Source organism: Lactuca virosa, chromosome 7 (assembly GCF_052849685.1).
Source record: "Lactuca virosa cultivar CGN04683 chromosome 7, Lactuca_virosa_CGN04683_v6, whole genome shotgun sequence".
NCBI lineage: Eukaryota > Viridiplantae > Streptophyta > Magnoliopsida > Asterales > Asteraceae > Lactuca > Lactuca virosa.
Window position 1 is genome coordinate 202,459,434 of NC_136432.1, and position 27,068 is coordinate 202,486,501.

Below are 27,068 nucleotides of genomic sequence, written 5' to 3' on the forward strand. Positions count from 1 at the left end.
AGAGTATTGGATTAAACCCACGCTCACTTGAATCACTTCTTGGATTTAATCATGAGTGATTAGTGAGACGATAATATCTTATATTCTTGAAACAGAGAGATATGAGTTGCAGTTTATGAGTAGGTTGCACATTGATAATACGTAAACGCACCAGTAACTTGGTGTTATAAAACGTACTGTTGTGTGAGATTTGATGAGTAAATAGTGCAAGCATATGAGTCGAAGTTTATCCGTTCCTTTTATTCAATGTGGATAAAAGTGATATCGGTGGGCCCCTCGATGATTTAGTGATGACAACCTAAAGCGCTTGGCCAAGCCTGGACTAATTTGATGTGTTCAATTGTAGTCTGTTGTCAGTCGTCATGAATCAGAAATCGGGAAACAACACATGAACAAAGAGAATGATTTAAATCCATGTCTCAGTTCATACGATATCTTGTAGAATGGAGGAATATATGATCCCTTATCTAAAGGATGCGTTACTCATAAGATAGAGTTGACAACGGATTTTGAAAGCTATGATTGCTGATCAGGTTCTAAAGTCGTATTTGCAAAATAGTTATTAGACTTATCCAAGTGGGAGACTGTTGGATTAGGTGTTTAAGACCATAACTATTTTGGTATGTACTTGACCCGATTATGAGCATGGTCCTTTTGGGTTGCCTTCACCATAGCAACTGATTGGATAAATTATGGAGAAACAGGATTAATTATGATTTATTAATATATTATGTGAATAATATATTAAACGAAAAATCATATTGTTTAATTAATATTGATCAAGAATTAATTTAAAATTAATTTTGTGGTCAAAAGAGATTAATTAAATTAAGGGGACTGATATTGTAATTATAAGATAGTTACAAAGTTGGGCTTAGGATCCATAAAGAAGCAATGGACGAATTCTATATGGGAGTCCATATAGAAAATCGTCCAAGGGGCCTTCTGGAAGGATCTTTGGGTTGCTTAAGGACTAAGCAACTGGATTAGGGTTTCCTAGTTGATAACCCTAGAAGCCTAACTATAAAAGGAACCCTTAAGGGCACCAAAATCTTCCCTAACCCTTCCGAGAGAGCCTTGGACGAATTTTGTGCCTCCTCCTTCCTCTCCTAAGTCATCTGGTTGCTAGTGGTGTTTGTGACTCCATTAGAGGTGCAACACTTGGGGCACTAAGCTTTCAAAGGTCAATGTGTTCTTGTTATTGCTACATAATAAGTAAGGTAAGATTCCAAACCCTATTTACATATGAATTTCGTTCTTAGACATGTCAGATTAGGGTTTATGCTTTGGAAGATTGTTTGCATGTATAACTTGACAAAAACCTAGATCCAAAGCATTAGGGTTGCATGTACACCATAGGAATGATGTTCTGCTCAAAACCCATCAGTGGTATCAAAGCCTAGGTCATTTTTCTGTTATATGTGATGCTAATGTGAATTGTTCAAAGCTGGAAAATTTTCGTTTTTGCTTTCTGCCTGATCACCACGAGGTGGTGGGCCATCACGAGGTGGTGTCGGGTCAGATGGCAGTTTTTTTGGATTTTTGGCCTTAATTAGGTTAGGATAATTACCATAAGTTGTTTTAATTGATTAAAATCGTTTTTTAATATGGTAATGAATATCCTCATCTAACTGAAGTATAATTGTCAAATTTTAAGATAATTACAAGATTATATGATATATTAGTTATTTGTAAAATTTTATTTGAATTATCTTGCCATAATAAAAGGATTAGGTCAAATTTAGATAATCACTAATTATTTGATTAATTAAATTATTTTAATTTTGATCTAGAGGTTTTGAAAAGTTTCAAAATTTGCCCTTAAGTTTTGGAATTTAAAATTTGATTATAAAGTTTTAATTTTGAAAAGTTAAATTCTAAAACCCTTGATATTTTGAAAAGTTCAAATTACACCCTTATGGATTTTATTAAATTAATTAAGTGTTTAATTAAAAGAGAGAATTAATAAATCCATAATGATATGGTTTAAGTTTAATCAAATTAAAAGTCTAATTTATTAATAGATTAAACCATTTAGTATTTTAAATGTATAAAATACACCCTTATACTATATAAAATTAAAAGTCTAATATATTATATATGTATAAGTAAAAGGTCAGTCTTACCGTTAGTAGGCCTCATTCACGAAGTTGGTCTATAAGGGGTGTTTAAGGAAATTGCCTATAAAATGGCGATTGAATGGGTATCCACTCTTACCCACCGCACTCTTGACTAGTGGAGGGTCGTTAGCCGAACGGGTAGGATAGGACACAACCTTCCATTATAAGTATAATGAAATACGAAGTAACTAAACGCCTTTATAAATTCCCAGATCTTAATTACTTTAGGAAAAAAATGTGGAGTTGGTGCTAATCCATGAAATTGCACATTGCACCTTATTGGTCGTTAGTGGAGCGTGTGTGGTTAACCGGCACACTAATATGGGACCAATGAAGGTTGGAAATGGGTGGCTCATAGATTATCTTAGATCAATGGAGCGTGTGTGGTTAACCGGCACAATTATTAGGTGATGGATATCTTCGAGAGTACCAAGCTAATTTGCATGGTTATCCACACCTTGTTTGTGATCCTCGGCATCCCAGTCACAAACATGAAGGGCATAATCGAGATTAAACATGCCATTGAAAAGTTCAATGAATCTCAAAAGATCTAGGAGTTTCAATTCATTTAAAACCTAATTTTCAATTTTCGTTTTTCATGGTGGAAATTGGTAAATCGTCATTTACCTACCTTCAAATGTTCTGCAAATTGGATTACGGCATCCCTCTTCCATTTTGTAGAATATTGTGTTGGATCCTAACCTTGATATTTCATTTGGGTGTTATATCAAGGATTCTTCCCAACTAACTTGAATTTTCTCCCTTTTTGTAGATGTCAAAGTCTAGGTCTTCCTAAGTCGTTTGGAAATAGCTTTCCACTTGAAGATGATGTTCCACGATTGGATCGTGGAAATGGAAATCATGCTTCACTTCCTCCACCTCCTCCAATTATTCTCCCTGACCCACAAGATCGAAGGCTTGAAAAGTTCAAGATCACTCAAGCCCTATTGGCAAGTAAACACGAAGATGGAAAGTCTGTGTCTGCACACGTCTTAGAGATGAAGTCACACATGGATAGATTGGGAATGTTGGGTATCGACATCTCCGAGAAGTTGGCTGTTGACTGGGTTCTTCAATCACGTCCTGAATCATATAGTGAGTTCATTGGAGAGTACTATATGATGGATCACGATGTGACCCTCATTGATTTAACTTATTTGCTTATTGTTGCTGAATCAACAATTATTTGGCGCAATGGTAAAGCGAATTTGTCTGGTAAATCAACCTCCCATGCTTCTATGGACATTGATGATGGCCACATTGGAAGTCCATAAAAGTTTTCTCTACGCAAGAGAAAGACTAAGTCTGAGATTGTCCCGTGTGCTATTCCAAAGAAGTCCACTTGTTTCTATTGCCAAAAGAAGGGGCATTGGTTACGAAGCTGCCAAAATTATCTGAAGGATCGCGAAGATGGGAGAGTCAAGATATATGACTCTGCTTCAGGTAAAATCCACTATCTAACTCTATTAAGTTCCTGTTTGTAAATTCTTAATACATGATGTGATAAAATTGCATTTTGATGTTTTGTAGGATCGAAGAAAAGAAAGGAAGCTTAAAGGAAGAGTGAGCTGAGTCTGATCACGAAGAAATGGATTTCGATCACATGGTTCGATGATTGGATTCTTGAGCTACTACTTAAAAGTTATGATAGATTGCTTAGGAATATGTAATAACATAGTTTTCATTTGATTTTGCACTGTAAGGACAAGTTTTTCCGCAATTTTTATAAATAAAATATATTTTGATTTTGTCTTATTTATATTTCCTTGCAATGGCAATTGTGAAAATTGATGTTTGAATGTTTTCCTATTTTAAGCAATATGGATGTGATTCTTAATTATGCTATTTGTGGTAGTGTCGAGATTTTTCCAAATAAGGAAAGATTCTCATCGCCCAAGTTTCAATTGAACAGAAACTTGGAATCATACAACTTGCTTTGTGTGATGTATGAGAACCTTCGTATTTGGGAAATTAAGACTAATTCCTTGACAAAGAGTCAAGTGAATAAATAGGAAATCTAGTACACATTGTGTGTATTGGTCAAGTCCACCGCAAATAATAATAAAGGCTATTCATCATGATTTACTAAAAGTTTAGTAAATATAGTTATGCTCACAAGATTAAGTGTAATTCTGAAACATTGGAAAAGTTTCAATGAATGACAGAACGAATAAGACAAATCAATTAGGCAGAAAGATAAAAGTTTCTCCAATCTGAAAAGAAGGGAGAGTACTTTTGTATTGTGTTTTATGATCATCCTAGTGATTATGAAACCATATCACAATTGATCCTCTAAGCAGAGGAATCGAGAATTGATGAAATGGTGAAATCAAAAGGATGAGTCGTACTTCTTTCCAAAATCAAGTCTTAGAGTTGTACTCCAAGATTGTGTATTGAGTGATATGTCTTAGGTAAGTAACATGTTGGATTAGGTGTCTAAGCCCATAACTATAATTGGTAGATACTTAAATTGATAGCAACACGGTCCTTTTGGGTTGCCCTCAAACCTAGCAACTGGACAAGGAAATTATGAAAGGAGAGATATTGATTTATTATAAGATTAATAAATTAATATAAATGATTTATTAATATGTTAAAAGGTTAATATATTAATTAGAAATCATAATGTTTAATTAATAGTTATCCATAAATTAATTAGAATTGATTTTGGGGTTAATTGTATTAATTATAAAGTGCAGGGACTAGTTTGCAATTATCAAATAGTTGAGTGGAAGGTTCCAGAACCTCTTTGGAAGGGGGTGGACGAAATCTATAGGGAAACCCTAATGATTTCATCCAAGGGGCTTGGATAAGGCCTTTGGATAAGCTTAGGCCCTAAGCAAAGGAACATTAGGGTTTTCCTTAAACCCTAGATACCTCAGCTATATAAGGAGCCTCCTGGCTCCCAAAATTGGCACTCCTTCTTTTGAAGAAACCGTAGGCCAAAATTGCATACCCTAACGTCTCTCCTCACAAGTTTCCTTCTTGCTAGCTCTTGGGTGTGATTCCAATAGAGGCATTACAGTTGTGGTGCTAGGCTTCCAAGAAGATCAAGATCAAAGGATTACCAATTGTTTACTATAACAATTGAAAGGTATGTAACTCTAAAACCCTAGTTTGTTAATTTCGAAAATAGCCTCTCTCCTTAGGGTTCTTGTTTTGCAATTCAAAGTTATATGTTCAATAGTTAAAACATAAATCCAAAGTAGGTTGCATATGAACTTAGGAATTGTTTTTCTAGTTTATTTGTTTTACCTAAAACCTATCAGTGGTATCAAATACATTGGTTTTGTTTTAAATTGAATAGCTATAACAGTTGAATTGCAAATCAGGGTTTATAACTATTAAACCCTAAATGGCCATGGTTTCGTTTTTAGGGTTTTTGGTTCAAAGGGTTTTTCGAAAAACCCTAGCCTCCATGAACCCTAATCGAAATTAGGGTTAGGGTTTTGAAAAACCTAGCCTCCTCCCTTGAATTTTGAAATTTGCTTATAATATTAGGGTTTTATTTTATTTTGGATAATTATTGCCTAATTGGATAATTATTGCCTAATTTGATAATTGAGAAAAATAAGGAAATTATCTTATACCCTAATTTTCGAAATCTAGAGGGATATGGATTAGGATTAAATTAATTGTTTAATTTGATTAAATAATCCTTACAAGATTTAATAAATTAATTAATAGTTAATTAGTAGATAATTATTAAATCTAGTTTTGGTTTATTTTAAATTTAAAATTAATGGTCTAATTTTCGAAATCTTTATATAAACCCTAAAGTTTTAAAAAGTTTAAAACACACCTTATATATAGATATTATAATTAAAAGTTAAATATTATATATGTATAAGAGTTGGCCAGTCAAATCGCTAGTATGCCTCATTCACGAAGCTAGTCTATAAGGGGGGTATAAGGAATCTGCCTATAAAATGGTAGTTGAATGGGTGTCCACTCTCACCTACCGCTTCCTTAATTAGTGGAGGGTCGTTAGCAGACCGGTTTGACAGGATAACTAAATCTCATTAAAAGTATAATGTTATTAATGAAGTACTAGAACATTATTTTACAAAAATCCCAACTCTAGTTACTTTAGGAAAAAATGTGAAAAGTATGCTAACCCATGAAATTGCACATTATGCTTTATTGGTCGTTAGTGGAGCGTGTGTGGTTAACCAACACACTAATAGGCACTAATAAAGAGTAGTAATGGGTATCTCATAATTATCATTTTGGTGGAGCGTGTGTGGTTTACCAGCACATCAATAGATAATGATAAAGACATTGAGGTTACCAAGCACATTTGCATGGTTATTCACATCTTGTTTGCGATCCTCGATATCCCCGTCACAAATAGAAGAGCATAATCTGAGATTAAAACATGCCATTGAATAGTTTCAATGTATCTCAAAAGAATTAGGAATCTCACTTCATTTCGTCCTATGATGGAATTGGTGAATCGTCATTCACCTACCTTTATGAAATTTACACTTGGATCTCGGCATCCCATTTCTAAGTTGTAAATCGTCATAGTTGGATCCTAACCTTAATATTGTATCTTTGGGTTATTATATTGAGGTATTTTGAAATCTAACTAAAACTATCTTTCTTTTCAGATGTCTACTCCTGGAAACACTTCTGCTTCATCATCCTCCAACCACAACTTCTCTTTGCTCAACATTTGCTCCAAAGTCGTTATGGATGGCTCAAACTATAACGATTGGATGCACAACATCAAAATGGCGCTTCGTTTTGAGGACAAAGAGTATGTCCTTGAAAAGGAGCTCAAAGAAATTGATGAATCCAAAGCCACTCCCGAAGAATATGCTGCCTACAAGAAGCACTATGACGATGCCACTAAAGTGGCATGCATCATGGTGGCAACCATGTCCCCAGAACTGTAGAGGTACTATGAGGACTACAGGCCTTTTGAGATGAACAAGGACTTTATGGAAAAGTACCATAAGCGAGCTCGTCAAGAAAAGTTCAAGGTACTCAAATCACTCATGGCTTGCAAGATGAAGGATGGGGAGTCGGTTGTTAGTCATGTGCAAAGAATGCAACGCTACATAGAGCATTTGGTCAAGCTCAATATTCACTTTGATGAGGAATTGGCCATTGACATGGTCTTGAACTCATTACCCGATTGTTATGGTCAGTTCATCCTAACTTACCATTTGAACAACACTAAGCAGATACTGGCCCAATTGCACAACTTGTTGCAGACAGCTGAAGCAGGGATGAAGGGTAAAAGTATAGCCTCCACTCCTGCAAGTGCCGATGTCTTGGCTATTGGACAGGGAAAGGGGAAAAAGAGGAAAGGTCCTCCTAAGCAAAATTGGAAGGGCAAGGCTCAAGCTGGGTCATCTAGTAGTGGCCCACAGGCTAAGCCCAATGCTACCATTCCCCATGTTTCTGATCCAAAGGATGTTGATTGCTTTTATTGCAATGACAAAGGGCACTGGAAGAGAAGCTGGCCAAAATATTTGCAGGACATCAAAGATGGAAAAGTGAAGCCATCTTCAGCAGGTATTTATACTATTTCTTCTAATAACTCATTATCTTCTCGTTCATGGGTCCTTGATACATGTTGATTGCTTTTATTGCAATGACAAAGGGCACTGGAAGAGAATCTGCCCAAAATATCTGCAGGACATCAAAGATGGAAAAGTGAAGCCATCTTCAGCAAGTATTTATACTATTTCTTCTAATAACTTATTATCTTCTCGTTCATGGGTCCTTGATACAGGATGTGGTTTTCACATCTGTTCTGATTTGTAGGGGCTAAAAGAAAGTGAGGAGGTGGAGCGAGGGAGGATAAACTTGATCATGGGGAACAGAAAGTCTTCACCAGTGACCAAAATCAGAGATTATGAACTTTTGCTTAATAATGATGTTAGATTAGATTTATTGAATTGTTGTTATTCATCTGAGATGACGAGAAACATTATTTCATTTCATGCATTGTTTATACAAGGTTTTAAGTATTCTTTTAACGATTTGAATGGTTCAATTTCTGTTTATAAGAATGGTGTTTTTGTGTTTGAAGTTTTTCCTTGTGATGGTGTGTATGAAACAGTGACTTGTGTTGATAGCTTAGGTAATAGTGTGTTTAATATTGACTTGTCTAATAGTGTAGACAAGGCATGCTTGTGGCATTGTCGTCTTGGACACATTAACAAGAAACGCATAGCCTAACTCCAAAAGGATGGAGTGTTGGAATCATTTGACCTAAAATCAGATGATATGTGTGAATCTTGTCTTTTGGGAAAGATGACAAAATCACCTTTCACAGGATCTTGTGAAAGAGGTGAAGGTTTGTTGTACCTCATACATACTGACGTGTGTGGACCCTTCAGATAAACCACAAGAGATGCTAATCGATTCTATGTGACTTTCACTGATGATTATAGCAGATATGGTATATCTACTTGATCAAACATAAGTCAGAAACCTTTGAAAAGTTCAAAGAGTTTAAAAATGAAGTCGAGAATCAATTGGGTAGGAAGATAAAGGTACTTAGATCCGATAGAGGCGGAGAGTATCTTAGTATCGAATTCAATGACTATCTGAAGGAATGTGGAATAGTTTCATAATTAACTCCTCCTAGGACACCACAGTTAAATGGTGTGGCTGAGAGGCGTAATTGGACCTTGTTTGACATAGTTCGTTCTATGATGAGTCGTGCTTTGCTTCCTATTCACTTCTGGGGGTATTCCTTAGAGCAGCCGCCCACATCCTCAATCTTGTCCCTACAAAGAAGGTTGCCAAAACACCTCACGAAATGTGGACGGGGAAAGTTCCCTCATTATCACATATTAAAGTTTGGGGTTGTGAAGCTTGCGTAAGACGAGAGACTCACGACAAGCTAGCAGCTAGAAGTGAGAAATGTGTTTTCATTGGTTACCCAAAACAGTCTTTTGGATATTTGTTCTACAGACCTAGTGAAAACGTGGTCTTTGTGGCACGAAGAGGAGTCTTTCTAGAAAGAGAGCTCATATTCAAAGAGGACAGTGGGAGCACCATTGACCATGAAGAAATTCAAGAGTTAGCCAATGAAGGAACCTTAGATGACACTGGCACTCAACCAGAGGAAACAATTCCTGTTGAACCAGTTGATAACTCAATACCTCTTCGAAGATCCACTAGGGTGAGTATGCAACCTGAGTTGTATGGTTTTCATATTACTTCAGATGGTGACACATTCATCAGTGATAGGACACTGGTAAATTTAGATGAACCAGTTACTTACAAGGAAGAAATGGCAGGCCCAGAGGCTTCCAAGTGGAAAGAGGCAATGGACAGTGAGATAAAGTCCATGTATGACAACCAAGTTTGGAATTTGGTTGATAGGCACTAGGTCGTAGGACTGTTGGGTGCAAATGGATCTTCAAGAAGAAGACATACATGGATGGAAATGTGTACACATTCAAGGCTCGACTGGTTGCAAAAGGTTTCACTCAAACCCCAGGGGTTGACTATGATGAGAGCTTCTCACCAGTAGCTAAGATTAAATCTATTAGGATATTGCTCGCCATAGCGGCCTTTCATGACTATGAAATCTGGTAGATGGATGTCAAGACTGCTTTCCTTAACGAGAAGTTGGCTGAGGATGTTTACATGAATCAGCCAGAGGGTTTTGTTGATGCAAAATTTCCCAATAGAGTGTGCAAGATTGAGAAATCCATTTATGGATTGAAACAAGCATCTCGCAACTAGAATCTTTGCTTCCATGAGAAAGTCAAAGAGTTTGGTTTCTCTAGGAGTGAAGATGAGTTCTGTGTATATATCAAGGCTAGTGGGAGTGTAGTGACTTTCCTGGTATTATATGTCGATGACATATTACTCATCGGTAACGACGTTCCAACCTTGAAAGATGTTAAATCTTGGCTTGGAAAATGTTTTGCCATGAAAGACCTTGGAGAAGCTGCCTATATTCTTGGGATTAGAATATTGAGAGATAGAAAGAAGAGACTAATTGGACTTAGTCAGAGCACATACTTGGACAAGGTACTAAAGAGGTTTAGTATGGAAAACTCCAAGAAGGGAGAGCTACCTATCCAAAGCAATAACAAATTGAGTAAGACTCAATGCCCGAGTACAGATGAGGAAATAGCTGACATGAGTCATGTAACTTATGCTCCCGCTGTTGGATCGATCATGTACTTTATGACATGTACTCGCCTTGATGTAGCCTTTGCTCTGAGCATGGTCAGTCGTTATCAGGGAAATCCGGGTAGAGCTCTTTGGATAGCTGTTAAGAATATACTCAAGTATTTGCAAAGGACAAAGGATTGGGTCTTTGTACTTGGTGGCAAAGATACTTTGAGAATAGATGGTTACAGTGATGCCAGCTTTCAAACGGATAGAGATAACTTCCGTTCTCAATCAGGCTGGGTATTTCTACTGAATGGAGGAGCAGTTACTTGGAAAAGTTCCAAGCAAGATACGGTGGCTGATTCTACTTGTGAATCAGAGTACATAGCAACAAGTGAAACGTCTAAAGAAGCGGCTTGGTTAAGGAACTTCATCGGAGATCTCGAAGTTGTCCCGACCATCCAGGAGTCTATGGAACTGTTCTGCGATAACGAAGGAGTGGTTGCCTTAACAAAGGAACCCAGAGATCATGGTAAAACCAGACACATCGACAAAAAGTACCATTTCATAAGACATAGAGTAGAAGAAGGCCATCTTGTTGTAAAGAGGGTATCATCCGAGGATAACCCAGCAGACCCCCTTACAAAGGGTCTGAGTAGGGTTAAGCACATTCAGCATGCTCGATGCATTGGACTGAGGGATGATATTAGTTTTGGTAGTAAGATTAGTTTTCTGAAACTTGTAACAGAGTAAATGTAATTGACTTTTGGTGATTAAATAATAAAATATTATTTATGAGTTTGTTTACTGCCTTTTGTCAATTGTTTATTATTGTGTTTCATATTTTGCATGTTTTACTTTCCGAATAATATGATTATTCAAACTCCACAGTCGCTCGTACTTTTGGAAGTAAGTAGTGAATTAAGACTGTCATGATTTGGATTGTAGATTGTCTAAGGATAGACATAGCAATAGAATTGCTGTAATGATTCATGAGTGCTCAGAAATTGAGATTGTATTGGATAAACCTTCGCTCAGAGTATTACTTCATGGAATTCATCACGAGTAATATTGAGACGATAATATCTTATAATCTTGAAACGGAGATATATGAGTTGTAATTTGCAAGTTGGTTATACATTGGTGATACGAAAATGCATCAGTAACTTGGTGTTATAAAATGTATTGTCATGTATAATTTGATGAGTGAAAGATACAAGCATATGAGTCAACGTTTATTCGTTCCTTTTGCCTTAACTGGAAAAGCGATATCTGTGGGCCCCTCTATGATTTGGTGTTGACTTATGTGATGGGCCCAACCAGGACTAAATTGATGTGTTTAATTAGAAGTCCTATATTATCACAAATCAGAAATCGGGAAACATAGATTCTGGACAAAGAGATTGATTACATTCCATGTCTTATGTCTAGGGATATCTTGCAGAACGAAGGATTATATGATCACTTATCTTAGGACACATAACTGATTGGGTCAGAGTTCGGCAGCGGCTTTTGGAAGCTACAATTTGCTGGTCAAATTTAGAAGTCTTACTAGAAATTATAGTTATAGACTTATCCAAGTGGGAGACTGTTGGATTAGGTGTCTAAGCCCATAACTATAATTGGTATATACTTGAATTGATAGCAGCACAGTCCTTTTGGGTTGCCCTCAAACCTAGCAACTGGACAAGGAAACTGAGAAATGAGAGATATTAATTTATTATAAGATTAATAAATTAATGTAAATGATTTATTAATATGTTAAAAGGTTAATATATTAATTAGAAATCATAATGTTTAATTAATAGTTATCCAAAAACTAATTAGAATTGATTTTGGGGTTAATTGTATTAATTATAAAGTACATGGACTAGTTTGCGATTATCAAATAGTTGAGTGGAAGGTTCCATAACCTCCTTGGAAGGGGGTGGACGAAATCTATAGGGGAAACCCTAATGATTTCGTCCAAGAGGCTTGGATAAGGCCTTTGGATAAGCTTAGGCCCTAAGCAAAGGAACATTAGGGTTTTCCTTAAACCCTAGATACCTCAGCTATATAAGGAGCCTCCTGGCTCCCAAAATTGGCACTCCTTCTCTTGAAGAAACCCTAGGCCGAAATTGCATACCCTAACCTCTCTCCTCACAAGTTTCCTTCTTGCTAGCTCTTAGGTGTGATTCCAATAGAGGCATTACAATTGTGGTGCTAGGCTTCCAAGAAGATCAAGATCAAAGGATTACCAATTGTTTACTATAACAATTGAAAGGTTTGTAACTCTAAAACCTTAGTTGGTTAATTTTGAAAATAGCCTCTCCCCTTAGGGTTCTTGTTTTGCAATTCAAAGTTATATGTTCAATAGTTAAAACATAGATCCAAAGTAGGTTGCATGTGAACTTAGGAATTGTTTTTCTAGTTTATTTGTTTTACCTAAAACCTATCATAACACATCTTAAGAAGGTTTATAACACTCGTCAAATGTAAAGTAGAAAAGTTTCTTACTCTTGTACATTTGAAATAGGTAAATTGTGATGTATTGGATAAGACAAAGACCAATTAAGACAAATTATGTGAAGTGTTTGTCTTGATAAGAATCTGCACTAACTCTTAAGTATTTGTTTGTCAAGGAATGTGTCTTGACAAGAGAATTTTGTATGTCAAGAGGTCAGTGGGAGTCTTAAAGATCTTGAAATGTTCCAAGAGCTAATCAAGAGTAAACCCATTGATAATCACTAGCATACGACTTGAGGTTTATAACCTATCGTGTTGACATATTCTTGTTTCTATGCCATTCCAGTTTTAACTCAACTATGCATATGAGTTTTATGAATTCTAAATTGATTGCATGAGGCAGAGCACCTTGATCAAGTGAAAGTTCATTGATTTGTATGGGTGAGCTGCTGAACAACTTGGAAGCAATGGTAGGCACTCGTGTTGCCATGAGGCAAGAAATTAAGAAATTAATAAGGTTCAGTCCATATGAGTTTGGATTTGTCACAAACATTGTCTTATGATTATGGTTATGACAAATTCACATGGATAGGAACACATACACCATAAAATCTAAGTGTCATAAGGTTTCTCTACGCTTCTTGAAAATTATTGTGAAGAAACGCTTTCACTAGAAAGATTATAAGGAGATAGCAATTGTGTGAATTGCATTCTCAAATTCGATTATGATTACGACATCCCTCTTCATAGTTCGAATTGTGAGATTTGGCAATTAGTTTGAACATTCGAGACTTATTGCTATAAGTTCTAGAATTGTTTAGACACACATGTAAGTTATCTAAGGAAAGGTGTATGAGTTTGAGTTGCTTAGATAAAGGTTTTATCGGAGCATCTGGTATTAGAAATATGAACTAAGGAAGTCAATAGGTATTAATTTCTTGAAGTCCATATGTTTTCTGAATACGTGTCAAAGCTAGTGGGAGCATAAGTATTATGCTAGTAAAGTGATAATCATCATGTTAGTGGGAGCATGATCATTATGTTAAGTATTGCAAGGTAGCAATATTAATTATAGAAAACAAGAGTTTCAATTTGCAAAGTTGCAGAGGGGTGAAAAGTTGTTTTGCTATAATTAAGAGAGAGAATATTATACTTCATTTCAAATCTAAAAGTTTAGATCAAGAATTTTTAATCGAATTTAGTCAAAAGTACATATTTAAAATTTATGTTGAAAAGATTCAACATAAGGGAATCCTATATATGGAAATACTATAGCAGGAGACTGGTAAAGTATCATGTATTTGTTATGTATCGTATCCAATACGTTTTGGGTATGGGATCGATTGCATATGCTGTAATTTTCAAACCGTTCATATTTTTCCAAATGCCTAGGGCATTAAGAGGGGAAAATAACTAGAACCGGATAGGACTAAATTAAATTGAACAACTGTCAAGGACGATCTGAAGTTCGCTAAGGATTGGTTACTTGTGGGTAGTTGAAAGTATAGTAAAGGATGGACCATATTGGCATTATTATGAATATATAGGAATCTGTTAAGAATGAGCTGTCGTATGGGAAATATGGAAATGTTTCCATAATAGAAGTTTGATATTGAGAATCTATGTAGATTGAAAACTTCTATGCAAGAAGGATGTTCAAAGGAATGTACTTTGAATGTGAGACTTCATGTCTATGGAATTGTCTTGTAACAATATCCAATAGAGCACTTTGTAATTTCATTGGCAAAGCCTTTGTGATTTTGGTGCTGTGACATTACAAAGGGTCATTGCATAAAATGTTAGAATCTAACATATTTTAAGTGGCAAGAATTTGGAATTATTACACTTGTGATAAGGATTAGGAATTGTGAAATGAGTGTCATTGGAAATGATTTCAATTGATCTATTTCACATGGTAAGAACCATAGGTAAACATACTATGCATGCTTAGAGCATGGGATAGCTAATGTTATAATTCAAGTATTAAGTTGATTATCCGAAACATTATACAATGAATAATGTTTAATCAATATGGTGACTAAATAAAAGGTGTTTTATTTATACTCAAAAGCTGAGATCATATTGGATTCGATTATTCTTGTGTTTCACTTCGCATGTTTTGACTTCCCGAATAACTAGGTTATTCAAACTTTCCGCAATCGATCATACTTTGGAAGTAGGTATGAATGAAGATTGTCATGAATCCGACTGTAGATTGCCTAAAGTGTTTGGACATAGCAAAAGTCTGTTGCAGTGTTCATGAGTGCTCCTGAAATAAGATTTGAGTATTGGATTAAACCCACGCTCACTTGAATCACTTCATGGATTTTATCACGAGTTATTAGTGAGACGATAATATCTTATATTCTTGAAACGAAGAGATATGAGTTGCAGTTTACGAATCGGTTGCACATTGATAATACGTAAACGCACCAGTAACTTGGTGTTATAAAACGTATTATTGTGAGTGATTTGATGAGTAAATAGAGCAACCATATGAGTCGAAGTTTATCCGTTCCTTTTACCCAAAGTTGGATAAAAGCGATATCTGTGGGCCCCTCGATGATTTAGTGATGACACCCTAAGCGCTTGGCCAAGTCTGGACTAATTTGATGTGTTCAATTGTAGTCTGTTGTCAGTTGTCATAAATCGGAAATCGGGAAACAACATATAGACAGAGAGAATGATTAAAATCCATGTCTCAGTCTATACGATATCTAGAATGGAGGACTATATGATCCCTTATCTAAATGACACGTTTCTGATAAGATCAGAGTTGACAGTGGCTTTTGAAATCTAGGATTTCTAATCAGGTTCTGAAGTCGTAGTTGCAAAATAGTTATTAGACTTATCCAAGTGGGAGACTGTTGGATTAGGTGTCTAAGCCCATAACTATTTTGGCATGTACTTGACCCGATTATGAGCATGGTCCTTTTGGGTTGCCTTCATCATAGCAACTGATATGATGAATTAAGGAGAAAGAGGATTAATTATGATTTATTAATATATTATGTGAAGAATATATTAAAAGAGAAATCATATTGTTTAATTAATATTGATCAAGAATTAATTTAAAATTAATTTTGTGGTCAAAAGAGATTAATTAAATTAAGGGGACTGATATTGTAATTATAAGATAGTTACAAAGTTGGGCTTAGGATCCATAAAGAAGTAATGGACGAATTCTATATGGGATTCCATATAGAAAATCGTCCAAGGGGCCTTCTGGAAGGATCTTTGGGCTGCTTAAGGACTAAGCAACTGGATTAGGGTTTCCTAGTTGATAACCCTAGAAGCCTAACTATAAAAGGAACCCTTAAGGCCACCAAAATCGTCCCTAACCCTTCCTAGAGAGCCTTGGACGAATTTTGTGCCTCCCCTTCCTGTCCTAAGTCATCTTTTTTCTAGTGGTGTTTGTGACTCCATTAGAGGTGCAACACTTGGGCCACTAAGCTTTCAAAGGTCAAGGTGTTCTTGTTATTGCTACATAACAAGTAAGGTAAGATTCCAAACCCTATTTACATATGAATTTCGTTCTTAGACATGTTAGATTAGGGTTTATGCTTTGGAAGATTGTTTGCATGTATAACTTGAGAAAAACCTAGATCCAAAGCATTAGGGTTGCATGTACACCACATGAATGATGTTCTGCTCAAAACCCATCAGTATGGACATCGTCTTTGAGACTTCACTAGTGCATGACCCCACATATTTGAGTGAACATACTCTAGGATTTCCTTGCTTGTGTGTTGACCAGTACCGAACTTCACTTTGTGATGCTTTCCCTTAACGCAAGATTCACTAAACTTTATCTTTCCAGTAGGCTAGCAGTCCTTGTTTACATAAAACTGGCATGCCTTTCTCACTGATGTGCCCCAACCTATGATGCCACAACTCTGTCTTGTCATCATAATTATTCAAGGATTGGGAGATAGCTAGCGTTCCCAAAACTGTAGTTCCTTCTAGGATATAAATCCCTCCATGATTCATATTCCTTTTCATTATAACCAGAGAGCTTTTGGTCACTTTGACCTACTCACCTTCACCAGCATACCTCATCCCATTCTTAGTCAATGTGCCAAGAGAAATTAGTGTAACACCCCGACTCCCAGGTATAAGAATTTTATCTAAAAAGGACAATTTTGACTGGAACTCGTCGAGTTGATGGCCTCAACTCGACGTGTAGGGAATTCTCTACTCGACGAGTTGAGAGGCAAAAATCGACGGGTAAGAGCTAGAAAATGAAACCCTAATTTCCAGGGTTTTGCACCCTATTTAAAGGGTCATAAGCTGTCACACCCCAAAACCGGAACGGTGGAAACGTTCTGGGGTGGAGGACGTCATGTTTAGTATCACAAGACATGCATCATAGTAATCAAAGTAATAAGCAACCATTTCATTAGAAAGAAAGTGTTTACAAAGTGTGTGTTCACAAAACATAGAATACAATAGCAAATAACAAACAAGACTAGAAGCGATACAACTCCATCTTCTGAATCCCAGTGCGAGTACCTGTCTACTAGGCTCCTGAGAATACAAGTTATTTGAAAGAGTTGATCAACAATTAAGCTGGTGAGTTCATAAGATTTTAGTGATGTAAATAAGTAGTAAAAAGCCGTTGTAAAATGTTGTTGAAAATGTAGCAAGTTGTAAGTTCTATTTAGAAAAGTTCACCTGTTCGTCTTAGAAAATCCTATATTTTCTACTTTGATGAAAGATACGTAAAAATGATTCTACAATCCCTTCTATGAGTACTAAATGGATACAAGTGATATACAATTCAGAGTAAACAAACAATCGATTGAGCGCATCTGCTCTAAGGCGGAAAGCACACATCCCATTGTTTGTTTGATCATTGTGGTATATAATCATGGTGTATTCACTTGTTACTCATGGAGTTAATTGTAATAGTTCCTTTATATTTAATGAAAAGATTCTTTAAGAAAACCCTTATTCCTTATAATAAAATGGTGACCACAGTGATTACTCCGATAATCACTTAGTTTATACTAGCTATATATGATCTAATATCGGATAGAGAGTTAATTGGGTGAGTCTGCCCTAAGCCCACAACCAAACAAGGAACAGGAAGTAAGGCGGAAAGCACACATCCAACTACCTATTGGGTATTAATGATATATAACCGTGATGTATAAACTAAAGTATTATAGAGTTAATCACCTAAGGTCCTTTAAGTTTATACTGGCTTAATAAAATGGATTAAACCTTTAACTGGTAAGTTTCTAGTTTTATATACCAAAAGTTCTGATTCGGAAAGTATGTTCTGTTCTAGAAAACTGTGCATTGACTCTGTGTCCTATGACTTAACCCATACCTGGTACCCTTATGATGACTCAATGTATACTGGACATATATATCTAGAATCGAATAGATAGTAGACTGGGTGAATCTGTTCCAAGCCCACAACCAAACAAGGAACAGGAAATGAAGCGGAAAGCACACATCCTTTTATCTGTCGGATCCTATTGATATATATGTATGCTGTGATGTATACATTAAGGAATCATAAGATTAGAATTATGGTCCTTTCTACTAAACGTAGCCTTCTACCAAGGCATCAAATGTTATGTATGTATATTTCTTGTATGAGTGTGTACTTTCCCGAGTGAAACTATCATTAACAAAATATAGTTTATACATTAATGAATATGTGAGAAGATCACAAAGTAAATGTAATAGGGAAAATAATGTTTTACCTCAGCAGTGACACTGCTGGTTATAAAGTAATAAATACAGACTCCAGGTAGTATTAAATGTACAATACACCTCGGGGAGTCTAAAGAAATAAAGTACAGACTCCAGGTAGTATTAAATGTATAATACACCTCGGGGAGTCTAAAGCAATAAAGTACAGACTCCAGGTAATATTAAATGGACAATACACCTCGGGGAGTCTAAAGAAATAAAATACAGACTCCAGGTAGTATTAAATGGACAATACACCTCGGGGAGTCTAAAGAAAGAAAATAAAGACTCCAGGTAGTATTAAATGGACAATACACCCCGGGGAGTCTAAAGAAAGAAAATATAGACTCCAGGTAGTATTAAATGTACAATACACCTCGGGGAGTCTAAAGTAGCCTTTAATCCCAAAATGGTAAATTAAAGGTTTTAATGTGAACTCGTATGTAACCATGCTGATCGACGACTGAATAAAAGATGACCCTCCGGTGTCATATGTAGTGAGGTGACATTTGTCACCCCTTGGCCTTATCGGTTGGGACTATAGCTAGCAGTCAGGGTGTGGGAGTGTTTGTCCCGTATAGATGTATACACAAGATGCCCGCTCTCCCTCCAGGAGACTCTGGTTACAAATTGATACAACATAGTGTCGTTGTATCCTTTAATGGTTTGTCACATTAATTTATCGTATAACAGTGTTTGTATAGTAAGTCATAATGTAGAAATGTTCACTCTGTACTAATATATAGTATACTCTCTTGTATAGTATGTACTAGTTGTATTGTATGTTCTCTCTGTCTAGTATGTATGTATGCTCTGTTTGTTTCTCATCATAGTATGCTTTGACTCATGTATGAACTGACTCTAAACTATACCTATTATAGTTTACTAGTAATGTACTTGAACTGTTGTGGAAAAGACTCATTTTACCACTAAATTATAATGGTACTTTAAAAACGGAGTTTTGTTAAACTATAAAGTAACATAACTTGAAAAGAGTCTTTGAGATGTTTTGACAACTTATAAATGACATAAGTAATCCTTTTGAAAATGTTTATAACAAATAATTACACAATTAACATTGTGTTCAACTTGTATTCCTCCCCCCCTTAAAACATTTAAAATAGTTAAAAGATTCATTACGGGGTATGAACTCACCTGATGTGGGTGATTCAACGAATACGCGCGTAAGGATGAGAAGTTCCACGAGTGAAGTCCCAAGACACAACAAGTCCTAAATGACATACATTGGCATATATATTGACATAAATATAGTGCTTGGAAGCAACCAAAGGCAATTAAACACCTCACGGAACTAGGAAACACTTTGGCCAAGTGTTGGAATCACATGTGATTCATCTAAAGGGTGTTTAAGGCCATGGTTTGGTGTTTACGGCCATGTGTTTACGGCCAAGGGAGTTTACGGCCGTAAACTCATGGTCAAAGATGCATATGAGGGTGTTTGAAGGCTAGGGAAGCTTGAGGGAATTTTGCTCTACACAAGGATGTGAAAGACCCACTCAATGGAGAGTGTTGAGGAGTTTACAGCCCAGGGGAGTTTACTCTTGGCTGTAAACTCTCTAAATGGTCACATTTAGGGTCTTAAAGGTAAGGAGTCTCAAGGGTTTAAGTGTTCTAAGGCTTAGCAAGGGTCTAGAAGTGTTTAAGGTCCAAGACTTGACCATAAATGGAGTTTATGGCCAAGGGTGTTTACTCTTGGGCCGTAAACTCTCAAATGATGAGTTGGGTGATGATTTAAGGTCTTACAAAGCACATGGGAGTGTTCTAGCCTCAAATCCAATCCTTAGGAAGAGTTTAGGGCCAAAATGACACCTTTATAGGAGTTTACGGCCTTGGGAGATGGCTTGGCCGTAAACTCCTTTTGGTCCTTCATTCTTGATGATTTCAAGTGTTGGATATAGTGTCTAAGTCCATAACTATATTTGGTATGTACTTGACCCGACCCGGCATGGTCCATTTGGGTTGCACTTCACCCGAACAATTTATGGATAATCGTTTGAGAATAGTATAAGTTATGATTTATTAATATATTATAAGTCCTAATATATTAATATAAAATCATATTATTTAATTAGTATTGATCTATAATTAATCTAGAATTAATTTAGAGATCAAAAGTATGACTAATTAAATATGGGCTCTTGTATTTATATAGTGTGGGCTAATGCTTATTTGGAATGGGCTAGGCTTGCATGGAAAGTCCATGGATAATCCATGGAGCTTTAACCCATGGATCTCATGGAAATGAAAAGACATGGGTATTAGGGTTTACATAGGTGTAACCCTAATCCACCACACTATATAAAGGAGGCTTTGGTTCTTGAAATCAGACTAGTTGTGGTGAGTAAAGTAAGAGGGCCGATTTCAAGAAAGGTGATTATTATTCTCTCAAAATTCCAAGTTTGTGGTGATTTGTGATTTCCATTTGAGGCATCCACACTATTGGTGCTAGGCTCTAAAACTCCAAGCAATCAACTACAACTACAAGGTAATTAATTCTACTAGCTTTATTTGATTCAAGTTCCCCATGCCATGCTAGATAGGATAAGAACCTTGGAAAAATAATTATTTGCATGTATCTTAGTCAAACATAGATCCAAGGTTTCTAGGGTTGCATGTACACCATAGGAGTGTTAGAATGCTCAAAACCCATCAGTGGTATCAGAGCCTGGTTTGTTTATTTGATACTTGATGCAAAAAAAAAAAAACTTGAAAATCGAAGTTTTGTTCAAAAGCTCGTATCAAAATTTCAAGTTTTGTATATGTACTTACGATTCTTGAAATTTTTTGATATTAACATTCATAAACATATGAGTTTAAGAAGATCATAGAAATTATGTGCTAATAATTGATTAGATTAATTCTTGATCTTTATGTGTTTTAATGGAGTCCATAACTAGTTCTTAAGTTATGGATAACCAAAAGTCACATTTATAAATAACCATTAAAAGAACACATAGGTTACAAAAAAAATGAAGAGTCTTCATTTTTAATAACCATTAACTCATAAGTTATGAGAAATGAAAAGTTTTGAAAGTTTACAAAACTTGCCCTCAAGTTTTGGAACATGTAAAGTCATATTAAAAACTTTAGTTCCAACCCCTAGAATTTTAAAAGTTAAAATTCAACCCTTATACTTTATAATATTATAAGTTAATAATATATATATATGTATAAGATCAAGTCGTCTTACCGCTAGTACGCCTCATTCACGAAACCGGTCTATAAGGGGGGTATAAGGTTGTTGCCTATAAAATGACAACTTAATGGGTGTCCACTCTCACCCACCGCTTCCTTGATCGGTGGAGGGTCGTTAGCCGAACGGGTAGGACAAGGACTTATAAATTCTCATTAAAAGTATAATGATAATACTAAAGTAACTAAACTTTATTGAATTCCCAATCTTAGTTATTTTAGAAAAATGTGAATAAGGTGCTAATCCATGAAATTACACTTTACACTTTGTTTAAGTCGTTAGTGGAGCGTGTGTGGTTAACCGGCACACTAACTTGAACTTAACAAGGTAGGTAAAGGGTGACTTAATGTTTATCATAGTATCGATGGAGCGTGTGTGGTTAACCAACACATCGATTGAGGGGTAATACATTAAGGGTACCAAGTAATTTGCATGGTTACTTCACACCTTGTTTTGTGATCCTCGGCATCCCAGTCACAAAACTTGAAGGGCACACTCGAGATTGAAACATGCCATTGAAGAAAGTTCAATGAATCTCAAAGAATCTAGGAGTTTCTAAACCAATTAAAACCTAATTAAATAATTCGTTTTTCATGGTGGAAATTGGTGAATCGTCATTCACCTACCTTCAAATATCTTATAGCTTAGATTACGGCATCCCTCTTCTAAGTTATAAAATATTGTGTTGGGTCCTAGCCTTAATATTACATTTGGGTGTTTTGTTAAGGACTATCTCTATATCTAATCTAATCTATTCCCTCTTCTTTTCAGATGTCTTCCAATAACAATGCTTCTGGCTCAAACCCTACTAGCTCCTTCTCTCTCATGAATCTTTGTGGGAGAGTCATCTTTGATGGGTCCAACTTTACAGATTGGATCAGAAACATCAGGATGGTCACTCGGTATGAGAACAAAGAATATGTTCTCGACAAGGAGCTGAAGGTACCCGAGCCAACTGCTACTCCTGAAGAGCTTGCTGAATATGAGGTACATGAAAGAGATGCTACAAAAGTGGCATGCATCATGATGGCCACCATGACAGCCGAGCTCCAAAAGTCCTATGAGGACTATTATCCTTTTGAGATGCACCAGGACTTGATGGATCGCTACCATCAAAGTGCTCGTCAAGAGCGATATGAAATAATATCCTCCATGATAATAACCCGAATGAAGGATGGTGAACCCATCACGGGCCACATGCAGAAAATGCAAAGGTATGTGGACCGTTTACTGAAGCTGAATGTGAACTTCCCTGAGGAGTTAGCAATAGACATCATTTTGCACTCCTTGCCATCGTGTTATGATCAATTCCGCATGACATATCACATGAACAAGGAAGAAGTCACCCTCAGCAAACTTCAAGGACTCTTGAAGACCGCCGAAAGTGGTCTAAAGGGTAAGTCGGTTGTTACTACTCCTACTCCTACTCCATCTGCGGCCAATATCTTGGCAATCGGGCATGGCAAAGGGAAGAAGAGAAAGAACCCTTCTAAGGGTACCAAGGGTAAGACCCTTGAAGGCTCCTCTTCAAGCAAAACCAAGAAAGGTTTTGTCACTCCTTCTGCTAACCCTAATGAGGCTGATGCTTCTATTGCCATGAAAAGTCGCACTGGAAGCGAAACTGCCCAAAGTACCAGCAAGATTTGAAGGATGGGAAAGTAAAACCCAACCATGCAGGTATATACACTATATTGTCTAATAACTCACCTCATTCTAAGTCTTGGGTCCTTGATACAGGTTGTGGTATTCACATATGTTGTGATTTGCAGGGACTAAAAAGAAGTGAGAATGTGGAGCAGGGAAAGATAAACTTGATCATGGGAAACAGGAAAGCTTCACCTGTCACCAAGATAGGAGTTTATTCCTTAGTGCTAAATAGTGGGTTTACATTAGATTTGAATAAATGTTATTATTCGCCAGAAATGGCAAGAAATGTTATTTCCTTTCATGCATTATATAAACAAGGTTTTACCTTTTATTTTGATAATAATAATGGTAGTATTGATGCTTTCTTTAATAATGTTCTTTATTTTTGTAACATCCCAAAAATACCAGCTAAAAATTTCATTTTTAAATTAGGTTAATTCATAAAAACATCATTACAAAACATTCATAATATTAATTTATGTCTGAGAACCGGTAACATCATAGTAAAATATTCAGAGTACATCCCAGGAAATCCATAGTGCGGAAAACATGAGAGTGTGTGTGAGTACACATAATCAAGTATATACTACTCTGGCTATCATACTGACTGATCTGTACTAGCATGCAATTCTCAAAAAGCCGAAACACAGCAAGCAGCATTCGGGCATTGAGTACACATAATCAAGTATATACTACTCTGGCTATCATACTGACTGATCTGTACTAGCATGCAATTCTCAAAAAGCCGAAACACATAAAGCAGGCACATAAGGCATCATTCCTAGATCCTTAGTCCTATTCTAGCATGCTGTTCTACTGAAACTGAACTGATAATCATAACGTAAACGTGTATGGGCACTTTGGGGAAAACTTACTTGAGCTCGGCCGGTCGCGCACATCACACACCTTTTTCTTTTTAAAAATCCCTTTTACTTAGTCTTTAGAAAATCATTTCTTTATAAAAATCTTTTAATCCCTCGATTTGAGTCCAGACATCCCCGAAGGTGTGTTCGAATCCCTCAAACCAGGGCTCTGATACCAACTTGTAACATCCCAAAAATACCAGCTAAAAATTTCATTTTTAAATTAGGTTAATTCATAAAAACATCGTTACAAAACATTCATAATATTAATTTATGTCTGAGAACCGGTAACATCATAGTAAAATATTCAGAGTACATCCCAGGAAATCCATAATGCGGAAAACATGAGAGTGTGTGTGATATGCCGCTACCGCGCCAGCTCCTTTTCCCTAGCTGAAGAGATACCTGAAAACAAAACTATAAAACGTAAGCACGAAGCTTAGTGAGTTCCCCCATAATGCCACATACCATGCAATCATATAATGTACAGCTAGGAGATACGGGCCTCGCCCACACCCATAGGGATACGGGCCTCGCCCACACTCTACTAGCTAGGAGATACGGGCCTCGCCCACACTCTGCTATCCATGGAGATACGAGCCTCGCCCACACTCCGCTACTAAACCATAACATACAAGTATCACACAGACAACAAGTATAAGCAAATCTATCATACTGGCATATATCACAATCAAACTCAGCTATGAGATACGGGCTCCGCCCACACTCCGATACTAACATATCGTCTATACGGGCTGGCCTTGGTGCCTTAGACCCGTCCCTACTGGAAGGAAACTCACCTCGAGAGTAGCTGCCGAAAACCTGCTCAGACTACGCCTGGCTGCCGCACCGGTAATCCTCCGGCTATAAATTCGTAAACATGGATTAGGTACTCATAAATACCCCTAAGGTCAAATGACTGGTCAAAGTCAACTCCTTGGTCCAAATCAACCTTCTAATTGACTGGACTCGCCGAGTCCATCTGGCGACTCGCCGAGTCCTTCTATGTCTAGCCCGACTCTGACTCATCGGGCCCCTGTTCCCACTCACTGAGTCAGCCTGACTCGCTAGACGGGGACAACTAACAAACCCGCGACTGGACTCGCCGAGTCCAAGGGGGAGCTCGCCGAGTCCGACGAACAGATCTCCCAAATCGCTCCAATCTTCCATCCGAACATCAATCCTGGAGGTTTGGGAGATTCTGGGACTATAGCTACACGTTAAATTACTAATTCCACGTGCGACTACGGAGGGTTGGACCTCCTACACTTAAACCCTTCTTATCCTAATGACTGATCATATGACTCGCCGAGTTGGAAGAACAACTCGTCGAGTTCAAGGCTTTATTCAAGGGACTCGCCGAGTTTGAAGAACGACTCGCCGAGTACCAGACAATCTTCATAGGACTCGCCGAGTTGTTTATCCAACTCGCCGAGTCTAAGGCCATCTTCATGGAACTCGCCGAGTGCACTTTGGCACTCGCCGAGTACCCTTCGACTCTTCACCCATTCTGGCCAATTCTGAGACATGCAATGGTTCCAAACCATAAATCTAAGCTCCTAGGGCATAAACACACGGAGTTTGGGAGGTTTAAGGTCTTGCAATCCACATAAGCGACAAAAAGGGAATCTATTATACTAAAGATCAAGAAGGAGCTTTCTTACCTGGTTAGGAGCTTCTCCCAGGGTAGATTTCGGATCTACCACACTTCCTTGCACCCTCCAACTTCCTCCTTCTTCTCTTAAGCTTCAAACTTCCTTCACCAAACCAAAATCACTCACAAGGATCAAAATGGGCTAGGGTTTCGCTCTACAGTTCTTCTGGAAGAGAATGGGACAAAATGGGTGTTTTAGAATGGGTAAAATAGGGTGAAATGTCTGAAAATAGAGCTTCATCCAGACAGGTGGACTCGCCGAGTCCATGCATCGACTCGCCGAGTTCACCGCTCAAACCCCGTGTCCACCCTGCTGCTACTCGACGAGTCGGGACGCAGACTCGCCGAGTTCGTGGCAAAATTAAAATAGAAACTTAAATAAAATCATACCATGAACCCGGTGTTACAAATCTCCCCCACTTATTTTAGACTTCGCCCTCGAAGTCTGCCGCTCCCTTCCGGAACAGCTCCGGATAATGCTCCATCATCTCATCAGCGGGCTCCCAAGTCCATTCCGAGCCCTTCCGATGCTGCCATTGCACCTTCACCAGCTCCACCCTTTTGTTCCTCAGTTCCTTCGACTTCCGGTCTAGGATAGCCACAGGCCGCTTGATATAATTCAGGCTGTCATCAACCTGGATGTCCTCCAAAGGTACCACTGCTGAATCGTCCACCAGGCACTTCCGCAGCTGGGAGACGTGGAAAGTGCTGTGGATCTGACTGAGTTCAGCTGGCAGGTCCAGCTGATATGCCACCTTGCCCACCCGGGCTGCAACCCTAAACGGTCCAAGATACCTGGGACCCAACTTGCCCCGTTTCCTGAATCGGATGACGCCCTTCCACGGTGACACTTTCAGGAGAACCATATCCCCGATCTGGAACTCCAGGTCTGATCGGTGCCTATCGGCATAACTCTTCTGCCGACTCTGAGCAGTCTGAAGCCTGCTCCAGACCTACTGAATCTTCTCTGTCGTCTTGAGCACTACTTCGGTGCTCCCCATGACTCTCTGTCCAACCTCGCCCCAACATATTGGGGTCCTGCACTTCCTCCCGTACAACATCTCGAAGGGAGGACAGTCAATACTCGCGTGATAGCTGTTATTGTATGAAAACTCGGCTAAAGGAAGATAGGTATCCCAGCTACCACCGAAGTCTAAAACACACGCTCGCAGCATGTCCTCCAGAGTCTGGATGGTCCGCTCGCTCTGGCCATTCGTCTGCGGGTGAAAGGCTGTACTAAAATGCAGACGAGTACCCAGCTCGTCATGAAACTTCTTCCAGAACCTGGAAGTGAACCGCACATCCCTATCCGAAATCACTGAAAC